We start from the raw sequence: 14,669 nt of genomic DNA on the forward strand, positions 1-14,669 counted from the left end.
CATGGAAGAACCCTGGAGATACTAAAAGGTATCAGATAGATTATATAATGGTAAGACAGAGATTTAGGAACCAGGTTTTAAATTGTAAGACATTTCCAGGAGCAGATTTGGACTCTGACCACAATCTATTGGTTATGACCTGTAGATTAAAACTGAAGAAACTGCAAAAAGGTGGGAATTTAAGGAGATGGGACCTGGACAAACTGAAAGAACCAGTGGTTGTACAGAGTTTCAGGGAGAGCATAAGGGAACAATTGACAGGAATGGGGGAAAGAAATACAGTAGAAGATGAATGGGTAGCTCTGAGGGATGAAGTAGTGAAGGCAGCAGAGGATCAAGTATGTAAAAAGACGAGGGCTGGTAGAAATCCTTGGGTAACAGAAGAAATATTGAATTTAATTGGTGAAAGGAGAAAATATAAAAATGCAGTAAATGAAGCAACCAAAAAGGAATACAACCGTCTCAAAAATGAGATCGACAGGAAATGCAAAATGGCTAAGCAGGGATGGCTAGAGGACAAATGTAAGGATGTAGAGGCTTATCTCACTAGGGGTAAGATAGATATTGCCTACAGCAAAATTAAAGAGACATTTGGAGATAAGAGAACCCTTGTATGAACATCAAGAGCTCAGATGGAAACCCAGTTCTAAGCAAAGAGGGGAAAGCAGAAAGGTGGAAGGAGTATATAGAGGGTCTGTACGCAGGCGAAATACTTGAGGGCAATATTATGGAAATTGAAGAGTATGTAGATGAAGATGAAATGGGAGATACGATATTGCGTGAAGAGTTTGACAGAGCACTGAGAGACCTAAGTCGAAACAAGGCTCCAGGAGTAGACAACATTCCATTAGATTTACTGACAGCCTTGGAAGAGCCAGTGCTGACAAAACTCTACCATCTGGTGAGCAAGATGTGTGAGACAGGTGAAATACCCTCAGACTTCAAGAAGAACATAATAATTCCAATCCCAAAGAAAGCAGGTGTTGACAGATGTGAAAATTACCGAACTAATCAGTTTAATAAGTTTCAGCTGCAAAATACTAACACGAATACTTTACAGACGAATGGAAAAACTAGTAGAAGCCGATCTCGGGGAAGATCAGTTTGGATTCCATAGAAACACTGGAACACGTGAAGCAATACTGACCTTACGACTTATCTTAGAAGAAAGATTAAGGAAAGGCAAACCTATGTTCCTAGCATTTGTAGACTTAGAGACAGCTTTTGACAATGTTGACTGGAATACTCTCTTTCAAATTCTAAAGGTGGCAGGGGTAAAATACAGGGAGCGAAAGGCTATTTACAATTTGTACTGAAACCAGATGGCAGTTATAAGAATCGAGGGACATGAAAGGGAAGCAGTGGTTGGGAAGGGAGTGAGACAGGGTTGTAGCCTCTCCCCGATGTTATTCAATCTGTATATTGAGCAAGCGGTCAAGGAAACAAAAGAAAAATTCGGAGTAGGTATTAAAATCCATGGAGAAGAAATAAAAATTTTGAGGTTCGCCGATGACATTGTAATTCTGTCAGAGACAGCAAAGGACTTGGAAGAGCAGTTGAATGGAATGGACAGTGCCTTGAAAGGAGGATATAACATGAACATCAACAAAAGCAAATCGAGGATAATGGAATGTAGTCGAATTAAGTCGGGTGATGCTGAGGGAATTAGATTAGGAAATGAGACACTTAAAGTAGTAAAGGAGTTTTGCCATTTGGGGAGCAAAATAACTGATGATGGTCGAAGTAGAGAGGATATAAAATGTAGACTGGCAATGGCAAGGAAAGAGTTTCTGAGGAAGAGAAATTTGTTAACATCGAGTATAGATTTAAGTGTCAGGAAGACATTTCTGAAAGTATTTTTATGGAGTATAGCCATGTATGGAAGTGAAACGTGGACGATAAATAGTTTGGACAAGAAGAGAATAGAAGCTTTTGCAATGTGGTGCTACAGAAGAATGCGGAAGATTACATGGGTAGATCACATAACTAATGACGAAGTGTTGAACAGTGTTGTGGAGAAGAGAAGTTTGTGGCAAAACTTGACCAGAAGAAGGGATCGGTTGGTAGGAAATGTTCTGAGGCAACAGGGGATCACGTATTTAGTATTGGAGGACAGGATGGAAGGCAAAAATCGTTGAGGGAGACCAAGAGATGAAACACTAAGCATATTCAGAAGGATGTAGGTTGCAGTAGGTACTGGGAGATGAAGAAGCTTGCACAGGATAGAGTAGCATGGAGAGCTGCATCAGACCAGCCTCTGGACTGAAGACCACAACAACAACAACAACAACAACAACAACGTGGCTGCCAGCCGTTGTTACATGCAAAATCTTATGGTCCTCGGTCATGTCCAAGACACCAAAGCCACCTAATAAGTCAATAATCGATAACTGAAACTTGAATTGTACTGCTCTTTACTGGCCGATTACATAATTTTAGAAGCTTCTTCTGTGTTCTACTATGGTCTTTTTAGTGTGTCCACCTAACGCAGCACGCCACATAGGTTTGCAGACGATATATGTAACCGTTTGAGAGAGAAAAGCTTCCAATGTGACGATCTTGCAATCCGTCGATACGATAGCAAATGAAGAAAGCGGTGCGATTTCTCAGGGTTTTATTACATATGGACCCTCTTCACATTCTCTCGTGCAACGTGACTGCCAGTCGTTGTTTGATGCAGAATCTTAAGGTCGTCGGTCATGTCCAAGGCACCAAATCCACCCAATAAGTCAATAATCGATAGCTAAAACTTGAATTGTACTGTTTCTAACTGACCGATACATCAAGTTAGAAAGTTTCTTGTGTGTTCTACTGTGGTGCTTTTAATGTCTCCGCATACCGCAGCATCCCACATAAGTTTTCAGACGATAAATGTAATCGTTTGATAGAGAAAAGCGGCCAATGTGACGATCTGGCATTAAGTCGGTTCGATAGCAAATGAAGAAATCGGGTGGATTTCTCAGGTTCTTACTACATATGAACACTTTTCACATTCTCCCGTGCAACGTGGCTGCTAGACCTCCCTTCATACAAAATCGTAAGGTCATAGCTCATGTCCAAGGCACCAAAGCCGGCTAAAAAGTCAATAATCGATAACAAACCTTGAATTGTACTGCTTCTTGCTGTCTATTACATCAACTTAGAAGCTTCTTCTGTGTTCTACTATGGTGCTTTTAGTGTCTCCGCATACCGCAGCACGCGACATAGCTTTGCACACGATAAATGTAACCGTTTTCGAGAGAAGAGCGGCCAATGTGACGATCTGGCATTACGTCAATTCGATAGCAAATGACGAAAACGGTCGGATTTCTCAGGTTTTTAATACATACGGACACTTTTCACATTCTTCGTGTAACGTGGCTGCCAGGTCTCGTTTCATGCCAAATCTTAAGGTCGTTGTTCATGTCCCAGGCACCAAAGTTGGCTAATAAGTCAATAATCGATAACTAAACTTCAATTGTACTACTTCTTACTGGCCGATTACATCAACTTATAAGCTTCTTCTGTGTTCTACCTTATTGCTATTAGTGCCTCCACGTACCGCAGCACGGAACATAAGTTTGCAGACGATGAAGGTAACCGTTTCAGAGAGAAATGAAAAATTCCGTGTCTGTGTCTACTGCCTGCTCATATTGTTTAAAGCAGGTTGCTCTAAATGCCCAGTGGATCTGATTCCCTTGATACATTCTAAACAAACTCGGAATGGGAAAGACCGAGCTCTGCTTATACTTATAGTCTGGAAAGTTGATATATCTTAGACAGTAAAATATGACTGTAATAGATGTCCACTGAGTATTCCCATTTATACTGAAATTAGCTTTGAACAACAAATTATTAATTGGCCACCTAGTCATGACTCAATAGCTACTAAGATCTTTCACTGGTGAAGGAGGTGACGACGTTGTTATGTCCATTAGAGGCTTCTGTAGCTTGCTGAGAATGATGTAAAATAATTGTGCCATGTGATTTTCTATGGAGTTTCAGAGTATGTTCTATACTGGCGCAGGACATTCATTCCTGCTGTTCTCATTATAGGCAATCCTAGATTCTGAATCTCAAACACCAGAAGATTAGAAACGGCAATGCAACCTCTGTCTTCCTGGCTGTGCACTATTTCAAAGTCTCTTCTCATTGTGCAGTACTTGTAGATTATTGTAAATAGATTATCTGTAATATTTAGAACATCTCATTCTAAACTTTCTAAAGAATCGGTCTTTTCTGTTATGACCATGTCATAACGCCGAGGTCGGCGTTTTTCCCCCGAGGTCGACGTTTTTGTCCCGAGGTCGGATCGGCGTTTTGTTTCCCGAGGTCTAGGAAGCTATCGTTATATTGAAAATCGAAACTATTTTCATGTATATCGAACTATACTGATATGTGTTGTCATCTTGAAACATATATCTGACCACTAGATATCGTTATTTATCGAGTTAGCGATATATTTCGATATTTATTTATTTATTTCGTGAATCGTTTTCTTAGAGGTCAGATTTATTTTGAGACATCCATACATATCACATTATCGATTCATTTCGATATACCATTTTATTTCGAGGCCCAGTTTTGTATTGAGCAGTCGATTTATTTCTATATATCTGTCTATATCGAGTAGTCGACGTATTTCGAGTTATCGATTGATTCTGTGTATCCGGTTATGTCGAGATATCGATTTATTTTGATATACCGACACAATACGGGTTGTCTATATTTTTTGAGGTATCTATATATTTCCATGTATAGGTGTACTCCAGATAGCGATTTCTTTCGAGATATCGATATATTTCGAGATATCTCTATATCTCAAGTAACCATAAATTTCTAGATATCCCTCTTTTTAGAGAAATCTTTGTATTACGAGGTAATCGATATATTTCCAGATATCGATGTGTTTCTAGACCACGCATCATATCGAGACCTCGAATTATTTCGAATTATCGATCCATTTCGTACGTCGTAATGCATCTTGATGTCTATACATTTCGATATTTCGACTCATTTCGATGTGTCGGTTGTTTTGGATGTGTCGGTTTATATCGAGGTTTTGATTTATCTCTGGGTCTCGATTTCTTTCGTGGTTTCGATTTATTTCGAGGTGGCGATTTATTTCGAGGTGGCGATTTATTTCGAGGTGACGATTTATTTCGAGGTGTTGATTTATTTCGAGGTGTCGATGTATTTCGAGGTGACAATATATTGCGACCATACTTGTCGACTGCATCACCTTAGAACCTACTGTATTTCGTACAGAGTGGTGCGACTGCATACCTCAGCACGAGACATTAATTGCCAGACGATAAATGTAAACGTTTCTGAGAGAAAAGCGTTCATTCTGACGATTTCCCATTTCGTTATTAGGAAAACAAATGTAGAAAACGTAAGGTTTTCTTCGGTTTTTACTACACATTAACACTCCTCGCATTTTCCCGTGTGGTGTGGCTATCGGACCTCGGTCGTGCAAAATCGCAAGGTCCTATGTCAACTACAAGGCAGAAAATAAGGCCTATAATTGAATTTTCCATATCTAAAACAAGACAGACACTGCTCCTTACTTGTCGACTCCATCAACTTAAGCTTCTGTTTCGTACAGAGTGGTGCGACTGCATACCTCGGCAGACGACATTGATTGCCAGACGATGAATGTAAACGTTTCCGAAAGAAAAGCGTCCTATGTGACGAACTGGCACTACGTCAAACAAATGACGAAAACGTTAGGTTTTCTTCGGTTTTTCTGCCACTCAAAGTGCTGCCAACTTTAAATTCACCCCCTCCTCCCCCTCCCCAGTCATGGCGATCAGCTGGTGTGATAGAAATGGACACAGGAAAGTAATAACGTTCCATGAAATCCCATTCCAGGGACGTTCAAGGGTAAACGTTCCAGACGGTTTATTTCCATTAAGACACGCATACTGGGCATCTACAATGCCACATCTACCAGATCGTTTCTATTGTCAGCAGTGGAAAACAAAACTGTACTGAAGTAGCCATAGTGAGACGCGGTTTTTGGTAGACGAAATAATAGGAATTCTCTAGCCACTGGTAATGATGATCTAATGAGAATTCTGTTATTGTTTTGAAAGATGCATTTAAATATGCATTGAACGTAGCTCCAAATTATTTTGAGAATTATAATTGTGGCATGATGAATCTACATTGGAGATTTTGTAATGCTAAACATTTCGATCTGAGAATACTTTATGTGATAGAACGGCATTGACCTTGTGTGTCATTAGGGTAAAGTTAATTTGCCGCCATTAACATGAAATTTGAAACTTCCTGGCAGATTAAAACTGTGTGCCCGACCGAGACTCGAACTCGGGACCTTTGCCTTTCGCGGGCAAGTGCTCTACCATCTGAGCTACCGAAGCACGATTCACGCCCGGTATTCACAGCTTTACTTCTGCCAGTATCCGTCTCCTACCTTCCAAACTTTACAGAAGCTCTCCTGCGAACCTTGCAGAACTAGCACTCCTGAACGAAAGGATATTGCGGGCACATGGCTTACCCACTGCCTGAGGGATGTTTCCAGAATGATATTTTCAGTCTGCAGCGGAGTGTGCGCTGATATGAAACTTCCTGGTAGATTAAAACTGTGTGCCCGACCGAGTCTCGAACTCGGGACCTTTGCCTTTCGCGGGCAAGTGTTCTACCATCTGAGCTACCGAAGCACGATTCACACCCGGCACTCACAGCTTCACTCGTTACCGCATATCGTAAAATACTTCCAGACTTCCAGATGGTGCCATTCTGTGTTACAACTGACGTTCGACAACAGCGAGAAACTGCGTCCAGTCTCGCGCACTGCTTGTATAACAGGCACAATATTGTCTCGGCAATGCTGGACCAATCCATTTGTTGCTCGTTTCTGTCAGCAGTGTTATTAAAGTGGCATACATCACTTTTCCCATTTTTCTGTAATAACGCAGTATTTCAGAGCTATGGAAATCTTACGAATAAAAATTACTCGTCTTTTTTAAAAAAAGGTTTACTTGAAAACTAAAAATTTTACGGCGGCTGCTGTGGCTAATCGATATATCTGTTTTTACGTGGTTATCAGGAAAAAAAAAGATACTTGTTATAACCGAGAGCAAACAAATACCGAAAGACATGGGTTATTCAGAACTAAAATACCCATATCGTTTTAACCGATCGGTTTTTCTATCTCTAAAGTGCAGTGTCGCCATAGAAAAGTGTGTCGTTCCATCACTGTCCATAGCAACTTTGAGATATGTAAGTGTTTATGAGCAATATCGGCAAATAGAAACACGAAGAGGTAATAAGCATCTGAGCGATAGAATTTATTTCCCGATCAGAAAAGTCGAGTGACAGACAAGACTGAATCACTGTAATAGAAGTTATATGGAAAGCTGTGTAAAGGAAAATTTCCAGTTCTTTCGTGGATTCCAAAATTGAAGCAAATTCCGGGACATCAAGGTGACATAGTCTTATACGGATAGTATTCCATGACTAACGTAATTGGCCCACATACTATACTGGTATACGGATAATATTACACGACTAACGTAATTTACCTGAAATAATGTACAAACATGTTACTATAACATTCGCTGCTACTCATTACGCTAATTCACCTTCAGCCATTAAGCGCAAGCGCAGATCTCAGTTATGATACGTGCGCCATCCAAAAATTTATCAAGGTAGTAACTCAACACAACTACAAATGATCATTGTGTGTAAAATAAATAGAACACTTCATAAGAAGAACATGACAGGTTTGAATCATTCCCACCGCAAAGGATGAAAAATTCAGGCTCGCACACAAGACCACTTGATAACTAACCAGAAATTCAGATTAGTTGTAGCTTTGGTGACAATCGCCATTTTTACATTTTCCCCGTAAACTAGATAATTATGAAACGTTAGCAACTACTCTAAAATATCTGCGGCAACGACCTTGCCCCTGAGGTTGCATTGGTTCACGTGAGATCACCGAAGTTAAGTGCGTTGTCGGACGTGGTCGGCACTTGAATGGGTGGTCATCCATGCCGCCATGCGCTCTTGCCATTTTTCGGGGTGCACTCAGCCTCGTGGTGCCAATCGAGGAGCTACTCGACCGAATAGTAGCGGCTCCGGTCAAAGAAAACCGCCATAACGACGGGGAGAGCAGTGTGCTGACCCCACGCCCCTCCTGTTCGCATCCTCCACGGATGATGACGCAGCGGTCGGATGGTCCCGTCCCAGTAGGCCACTCGTGGACTGAAGACGGAGTGCTTACAAAGCAACTACTCTCCAGTGCATGGCCGTACTACTGAGACCTTGATGCCTGGCATCAACAACAGGTAGCAGCACACGAGGTTGGCTTACGCCTACTGCCGAATTTTGCGATTTGTCGTAAGCCTGCGTAAGCACGTGGGGCTTTCCGTCTTAAGTGCAAGCATATCCATTGCGTGTTCTGCCGCGCGACTTGAGTGGAATATTTCATTATTTCTGAAATTTTATAGAAATGTTTTTCGTTGTATATCCTCTCCATCGGTACTGAATTTACTGTAAAATTACTTGCTCACTTTTCGGAACTTCCGTTCATGGTAAATCGATATTATTAGAAGCCGTGGTAGACACGAGTCTAGTGTGCTTCACCTTCAGCACCTTCTGTGTCAGTCTCGGTTCCTATGTCGCTGATTTCACAACTAGCAGTTCGTTGTCTACTGAGTATACTGTCTCTTGTACGACACTATCCCTCCTACACTGAAAGGGGGAGACACAGGAAATTATAGGATTTTTGAAACATGTAGCTATTAAGGTAATTTTGAAGCTAGGCATACGAAAATTTGTATCTGGTTTCTAGGTCAGAAATAAAGAAATATGTGTTCCATTATTACTGGGAATGAAGTGAAATAGCGGGTGAACATTTTATTTTGAGATAAATAATTATGGAATAACTATGAAAGTATTTTTAAGGCTACATCTACGAAAATTGGTATTTGACTTCAAGGTTACAAATAAGAAAATACGTGTTTTAGTGTTTTTGGAAGTTCAACCCCTAAGGGGATGAAATAGAGTGAGCTGGTGCGTTTCTGGCGCCAGTTTCCATCGATCGTTGCTTCGATCTTTGAGTCGCGGTCCAGAGGACACTGCTCCCTAAGCGACTGTAGTAGTTCTCTGCACGGACCCACATCGGGCTTACCGCGCTTACACTGGACACAGTTGCCAACAAATCTCCTGACATCGCGATATAGGTTGGGCCAAAACATGTGTTCCCGAACTCGGTTCTAGGTCTTGTATAGCGCCAAATGACCCCCGACCACCGAATCGTGGATATATCATGCTATCTCGTTCCTGTGGAATAGAGACCTTCACTTCACCACGGTTGTCTCCCCCTTTACACAAGAGCCCCCCGCCCCCCCGAAGGCAACAGGGCAACAGCCAGTAACGACGTCGCCATCCGCCTACTGCTGCCTATTCGGTCCCCACCTGGGGTCCACAGCCTGTTTGCCGGCTGAGTCGCAGAAGAAACCGGGTGTCTCGGAGAGAAGGAAATTCGCTCCAAGATCCGGCTCCACGTGGCCCTTGCCTTCCCCAGACTCTCCCGCGAACATACGGCTAAGAGCGTCGCCAATTCATTGTCTCTGCCCCTAATATGCGGAACCTGGAGATAAATCTTGTCATCTTAACTTCGGAATGACTTTTAGCGAACTTATTAATCAAAGTTTAAGGGCTGGCACTGGGCAAGTAACTGACGGAGGCTCATTTGTTTCAGTTCAGTTGTAATGCTCACCTTCTCTCCAGATAAGGTTGTGTAGTATATGTCTCAGAAAACTCTCTACCCTTGATGTGTGTTGTGTTAGAGATAATTGGCAGCGGTCGACGCTAGCATACAGGGAACAGAGCACCACGGCGGCAGAGAGATGTTTAAGGCCATGTCCTCTCCTTTACATATTCGGTTATGTTGTCACTTTCGCGTGATTCCATCGTTCCGGTGGAGAACTATAGCATCCAAAGTTCAATTGCATTGTCAAGTTGAGTATATTTCTATGTCACTCCCTGTCTCGTGGATCTCTCGTATTGATTTGAATCCTTGGTCTGCTCGCGTCTATCGCCAATTCACACGAAATATTGAAGCAACCTTATTTTAAGGGAATTGTCATATGGTCATGTTCTAGTTGTAATCATTCTAAGAATATTGTTGATTAATCAATTGAGTAAGTAAATTTGAAGGTCGGTTTGGTCAAAATTAAAGTACCTCCTTAATTGCTTTAATCATTTGTATATAGTTTTGTTATGGAAAGTTGGGTAGCCAAACGTTAAAAAATCTGTTTCTTAGGCTTAATCTGTTTCTCTGCTGATTGGAAGTAATGAGAGTTCTGCTGCGCATTCTATGCACATTTGTACTATTTAAGTAAAGCCTTACCTAAGTATATTTACCTAGTCATATCCAAATTTGAAGTTTAACGGGTCTTGTTCCACGTAAAGAAATTTATTTATTATTTGTCCATCTGATCTGGCCTTATAAGGCAATCTCTTGTATTTTTGTGATTGTGATTTCATAATGCTTTTGATTGTAATAAAATGTGTAGCAACTACAACGGATTACTATTGTGATTTTGGTGTGTCACTACCACAATCCCATTACATAGAGGATGAAATGTTTCATGAAATATTTAATTATGAAAGCATTTTTAAAGCTAAATATATTTAAACCTGAATTTGGCTTCTCGGTTGAAGTAAAAATAAAAAAAAATTACATGTCTCACTGTTTTTGATACATTCAATTCATAAGGAGGGGGAATATAGGATGAAATGTTTTATGAAAATAATTCAGTGTGAAAGAATTTTTAAAGATAAATCTATGGAAATTCTGTTATTGAAATATACGTGTTTCACTGTTTTTGGAACTACAACCTCCAAGGAGATGCGATAGGGGCACATGTATCCACTCACTCATCGCCTTCCAGCCCAACCTGCAAAGTATACAGACTTGAAATTTGATGAAGGTGTAAATATTACGCTGAAAGCACCATTTAAGAAGAGATTTTTCGAAATTCCACTCCTAAGGGGGTGAAATACGGGTTGAAAAGTTTTTTTTTTTTTAAATATGTCCCTATGTCACTGTTGAAGCTAGAACTACAAAACTACGAAAATTGACATTTGGTTTCTCAGCCAGAAACAAAAAAAAAGGTTTTTATCATTTTCCGAAATTCTTTCATTGGGGGGGGGGGGGGATAGAATAAATAGTGAAGGTTTTTTGAAAATAAATCATTATTAAAGAACTACTAAAGCATTGTTAAAGTTACATCTATGAAAATAGGTAATTGACTTCTCAGTTGGATGTAAAAAGAATGTGTTTCATTGCTTTTGGAAATTTAACTCATTAATAGAGTGAAATAGGGGATGAAAAGTTTTATGAAATATTTCACTATGAAAGCATTTTTAGAATTAAATGGATAAAGATTTGAATTTGGCTCCTTGGTTCTAAATAGAAGAATACATGTTTAATTGTTTTTGAAAACCTAACTCCTAAAGGGTGTGAGATGTTTCTCAGAATGGTTCATTATGAAAGCATTACTAAATATATCTGACAATTCGTATTCGGCTCCTCTGTTAGAATTTTTAAAAACTATGTGTTTCAGTGGTTTTGGAACTTCGATAGTAAGGGGATGAAAATTTTAATGAAATATTTATTGCGTTATATTAAAATATGTTAAATCGCATCTATGAAAACCGGTATTTCACTTCTCAGTTATATAAAAGAAATATGTGTTGCGGAATGAAAGATTCTATGGAGATATCACCACAAGAATACAAACGGCTTGATTAACAAAAACCTTCGACTCCAGCTGTCGGCATTGTTTTTTGGTCATTCAGTAAAAGACCATGCTTCAATGGCGTTAAGTTTAGAAAGTGTTGCAGTTGATAAAAGACATAAAAAAACGATTAAAGAAAAAAAATCTTTGAAGACCATAAACGGTCTACGCAAGTAAAGAAGCGGATGATAAGTTAGCTCTTTATGCAAATGAGTTGGTCACTTTAAGTTAAGAGACATGTCATGCACCAGGAACCAAATATTATAGTTGCTACGATTGGCTAACGGAAAAGTTTTGCAGAATCACGGGAAATCACTTCTGCAAGTGGCTGAGAATCTCGTAATGGATAAAAATTCTGTACTGAGAATTCCAAGGTGGGAGATGCAAATTCCTCGATTAGGAATTGTTAATCCACATGTGAAACCTGAGTACATAATCCCTGTGACATTTTATCAACGGTGTTCCATAGGGACAGGTTCTCATCCAAAAAGTTCGAAAATTCAATTTCTTTGTAGTTGCATTTTTTTTTAAGGTGTACTTGTCCAGACTCTTGGAACGGAAAAGTTTTTTTTTTAATCCGTGCTTTAAAAAAGTTTCTACAGCCCATTGTTTGAAGCAGTGTCACGACTGCCATGAGCCGCGCGGGGTATCCGCCATGTCTCAAACGCCTTGTCACGGTTCGCGCGGCTCCCCCCGTTGGAGGTTCGAGTCCTCCCTTGGGCATCGTTGTGTGTGTTTGTTGTCCTTAGCATAAGTTAATGTAAGTAGTGTGTAAGCACAGGGACTGATGGTTCAAATGGCTCTGAACACTATGGGACTTAACAATTGAGGTCATCAGTCCTCTAGAACTTAGAACGACTTAAACCTAACTAACCTAAGGACATCACACACATCCATACTCGAGGCAGTATTTGAACCTGCGACCGTAGCGGTCGCACGGCTCCCGACTGAAGCGCCTAGAACCGCTCGGCCACATAGGCCGGTCTACCATGTATTCTAGAGAAGCTGCCCGGTCGTCAGTGGCGCCTGTTCTTTCGAGAACAGTTACTATCTTCATATATATGGTTAAACGTTACCCAGCCATTGACCTTCGTCTGTGCGAATGCGCACAGATTGCCCGAAATCTTACGGGAATCGTCACCTTAGTGTGGGCCAGTATTGAGTGGATGGGCAAACACCTATTACGTACATTACGTTTGTGGATTGTGGCCGGTTGGAAATGTGAGTCTCACGGGAAGCGTGTAAGGGATAAATGCCTGCAGTCGCGGTATTCATCTGTGTCCTCGGTGGCTCAAATGGATAGAGCGTCTGCCATGTAAGCAGGAGATCCCGGGTTCGAGTCCCGGTCGGGGCACACATTTTCAGCTGTCCCCATCGAAGTGTATCAACAACACCTGTCGGCAGCTGAGGGTTTCAATTAACTATCAATTGTGAAGGGGATTCGAAGAACCCTTTGCCAGGCACTTAAATGTGATTTGCAGAGTATCCATATAGATGTAGATCAAAGCTCGTCCCGTGACGCACGTCCACAAAATGATTCATACTGCAAACAAACTCGCCGATAACACTGACGAATAACGAGTGCTGCATATCCAGGTTAGACAGATCGGCTTTTCCTGCCAAGAAGAACAGGGAGTTGCTATCTAGGAACAATTCCAGCCAGAGGAAGGGTTGAAAAGTGCTCCTTGGATTGCACACTAAACGTAAATAACGAAAATGCATTTTTGGTAAAAATTGGACAAAGCATACTCCTGTGCTCTCCGTATTGCATTAGCCGTTTTGAATATTGAAAATCTTACTGCAGATTCGTGTTCAGCGACATTAAAAATATACATGTAACCCTCAGTTCATGCAAATCGAAGTAATAATATAACTAAAAGGTTTCCCTAGACGTTGAACTTTTTTTTTTTTTTTTTTTTTTTGGAGAAACAATTTTCTCAGAACGGCATGCAGCATTAACTAAAAATGGTTCAATCTCTTAACTTGTACCTCTGACCCAGAAAAGTAAACACTTTTCTTAGGAGCTTATACCTATAATATATGACACTGATTAATATTAAGTAATTTTTGTGAAGGCATAAGGAGTGAAATAAACCACCCAAAAAATCGAACTCAGAGTTCGAATTAGTACCGTATCGTTAAATTTACGGTTGTTTCATTGCGGTTAGGTATGCGCTCCCATAAATTTTATGTAATATCGACTGATGTTTTCCATTTTCAATTTCAGAGAAGTAATTTAGTATCAACTGATGTCATCCATTTTTGATTTCAGGTAACATCTGAGAGGCCACACTGCACGCAGTCCGCGTGATCAAATCATAATTGCGGGCGCCATTTTTTTTTACTGAAAATCTAAAATGAAGCTCATAGTATGATCACTCGTAACTCCCAAACAGATCCTTCAAGTGTATTTTCACTGTCTCAAAAAAAATATATAACATTTTTTGCTCATTTGAATGAGAACCTGGCCGTAACGCCGGAATATAGTCACGAGATTTTTTTCGGAGACGCTGTACGTTCGCGAGAAGAATTTCGTTCTGCGCGTGTCGATGGACGTTCTACAGATATTACTGTTTGTGTGTTTGTGTGTGTACTACTCAGTCGTGCCATTCGAGTGTACATCTTTGCATAGTTTTCCTTTGACGGTGTAAACAGTGTTCGGCTCAGTTGCTAACTGGCCAGTTGAGTGGTTCCGAAGTTGTCGGATGTGCGGTGCGTTCTGTCTGCTAGGATAACAACAGACTGGCGTGGTGCGATGGCAGAAGCAGACACTGAAGGAGCTAGCTGCTGGGACGCCAGCGAACAATTTATGCCAAGTAAGACGAAGAGAACTATTCTAAAATTACGAGCCGCCTCAATAGTGTTTATCATTAGTAAATCTTGTAGTTGAGACTGCCACCAATCTACAAT

General features: G+C 40.7%; 1 non-coding gene across 1 annotated transcript; it reads left to right on the forward strand.

Annotated features, from left to right (window-relative positions):
- The first annotated feature begins 13,039 nt into the window (after positions 1-13,039).
- Positions 13,040-13,113, forward strand: Trnat-ugu (transfer RNA threonine (anticodon UGU)). Its single transcript has one exon. It is a non-coding gene; the product is annotated as a tRNA-Thr (tRNA).
- Positions 13,114-14,669: the final 1,556 nt, after the last annotated feature.

Source organism: Schistocerca gregaria, unplaced genomic scaffold, assembly GCF_023897955.1.
Source record: "Schistocerca gregaria isolate iqSchGreg1 unplaced genomic scaffold, iqSchGreg1.2 ptg000077l, whole genome shotgun sequence".
NCBI classification, from domain to species: Eukaryota; Metazoa; Arthropoda; class Insecta; order Orthoptera; family Acrididae; genus Schistocerca; species Schistocerca gregaria.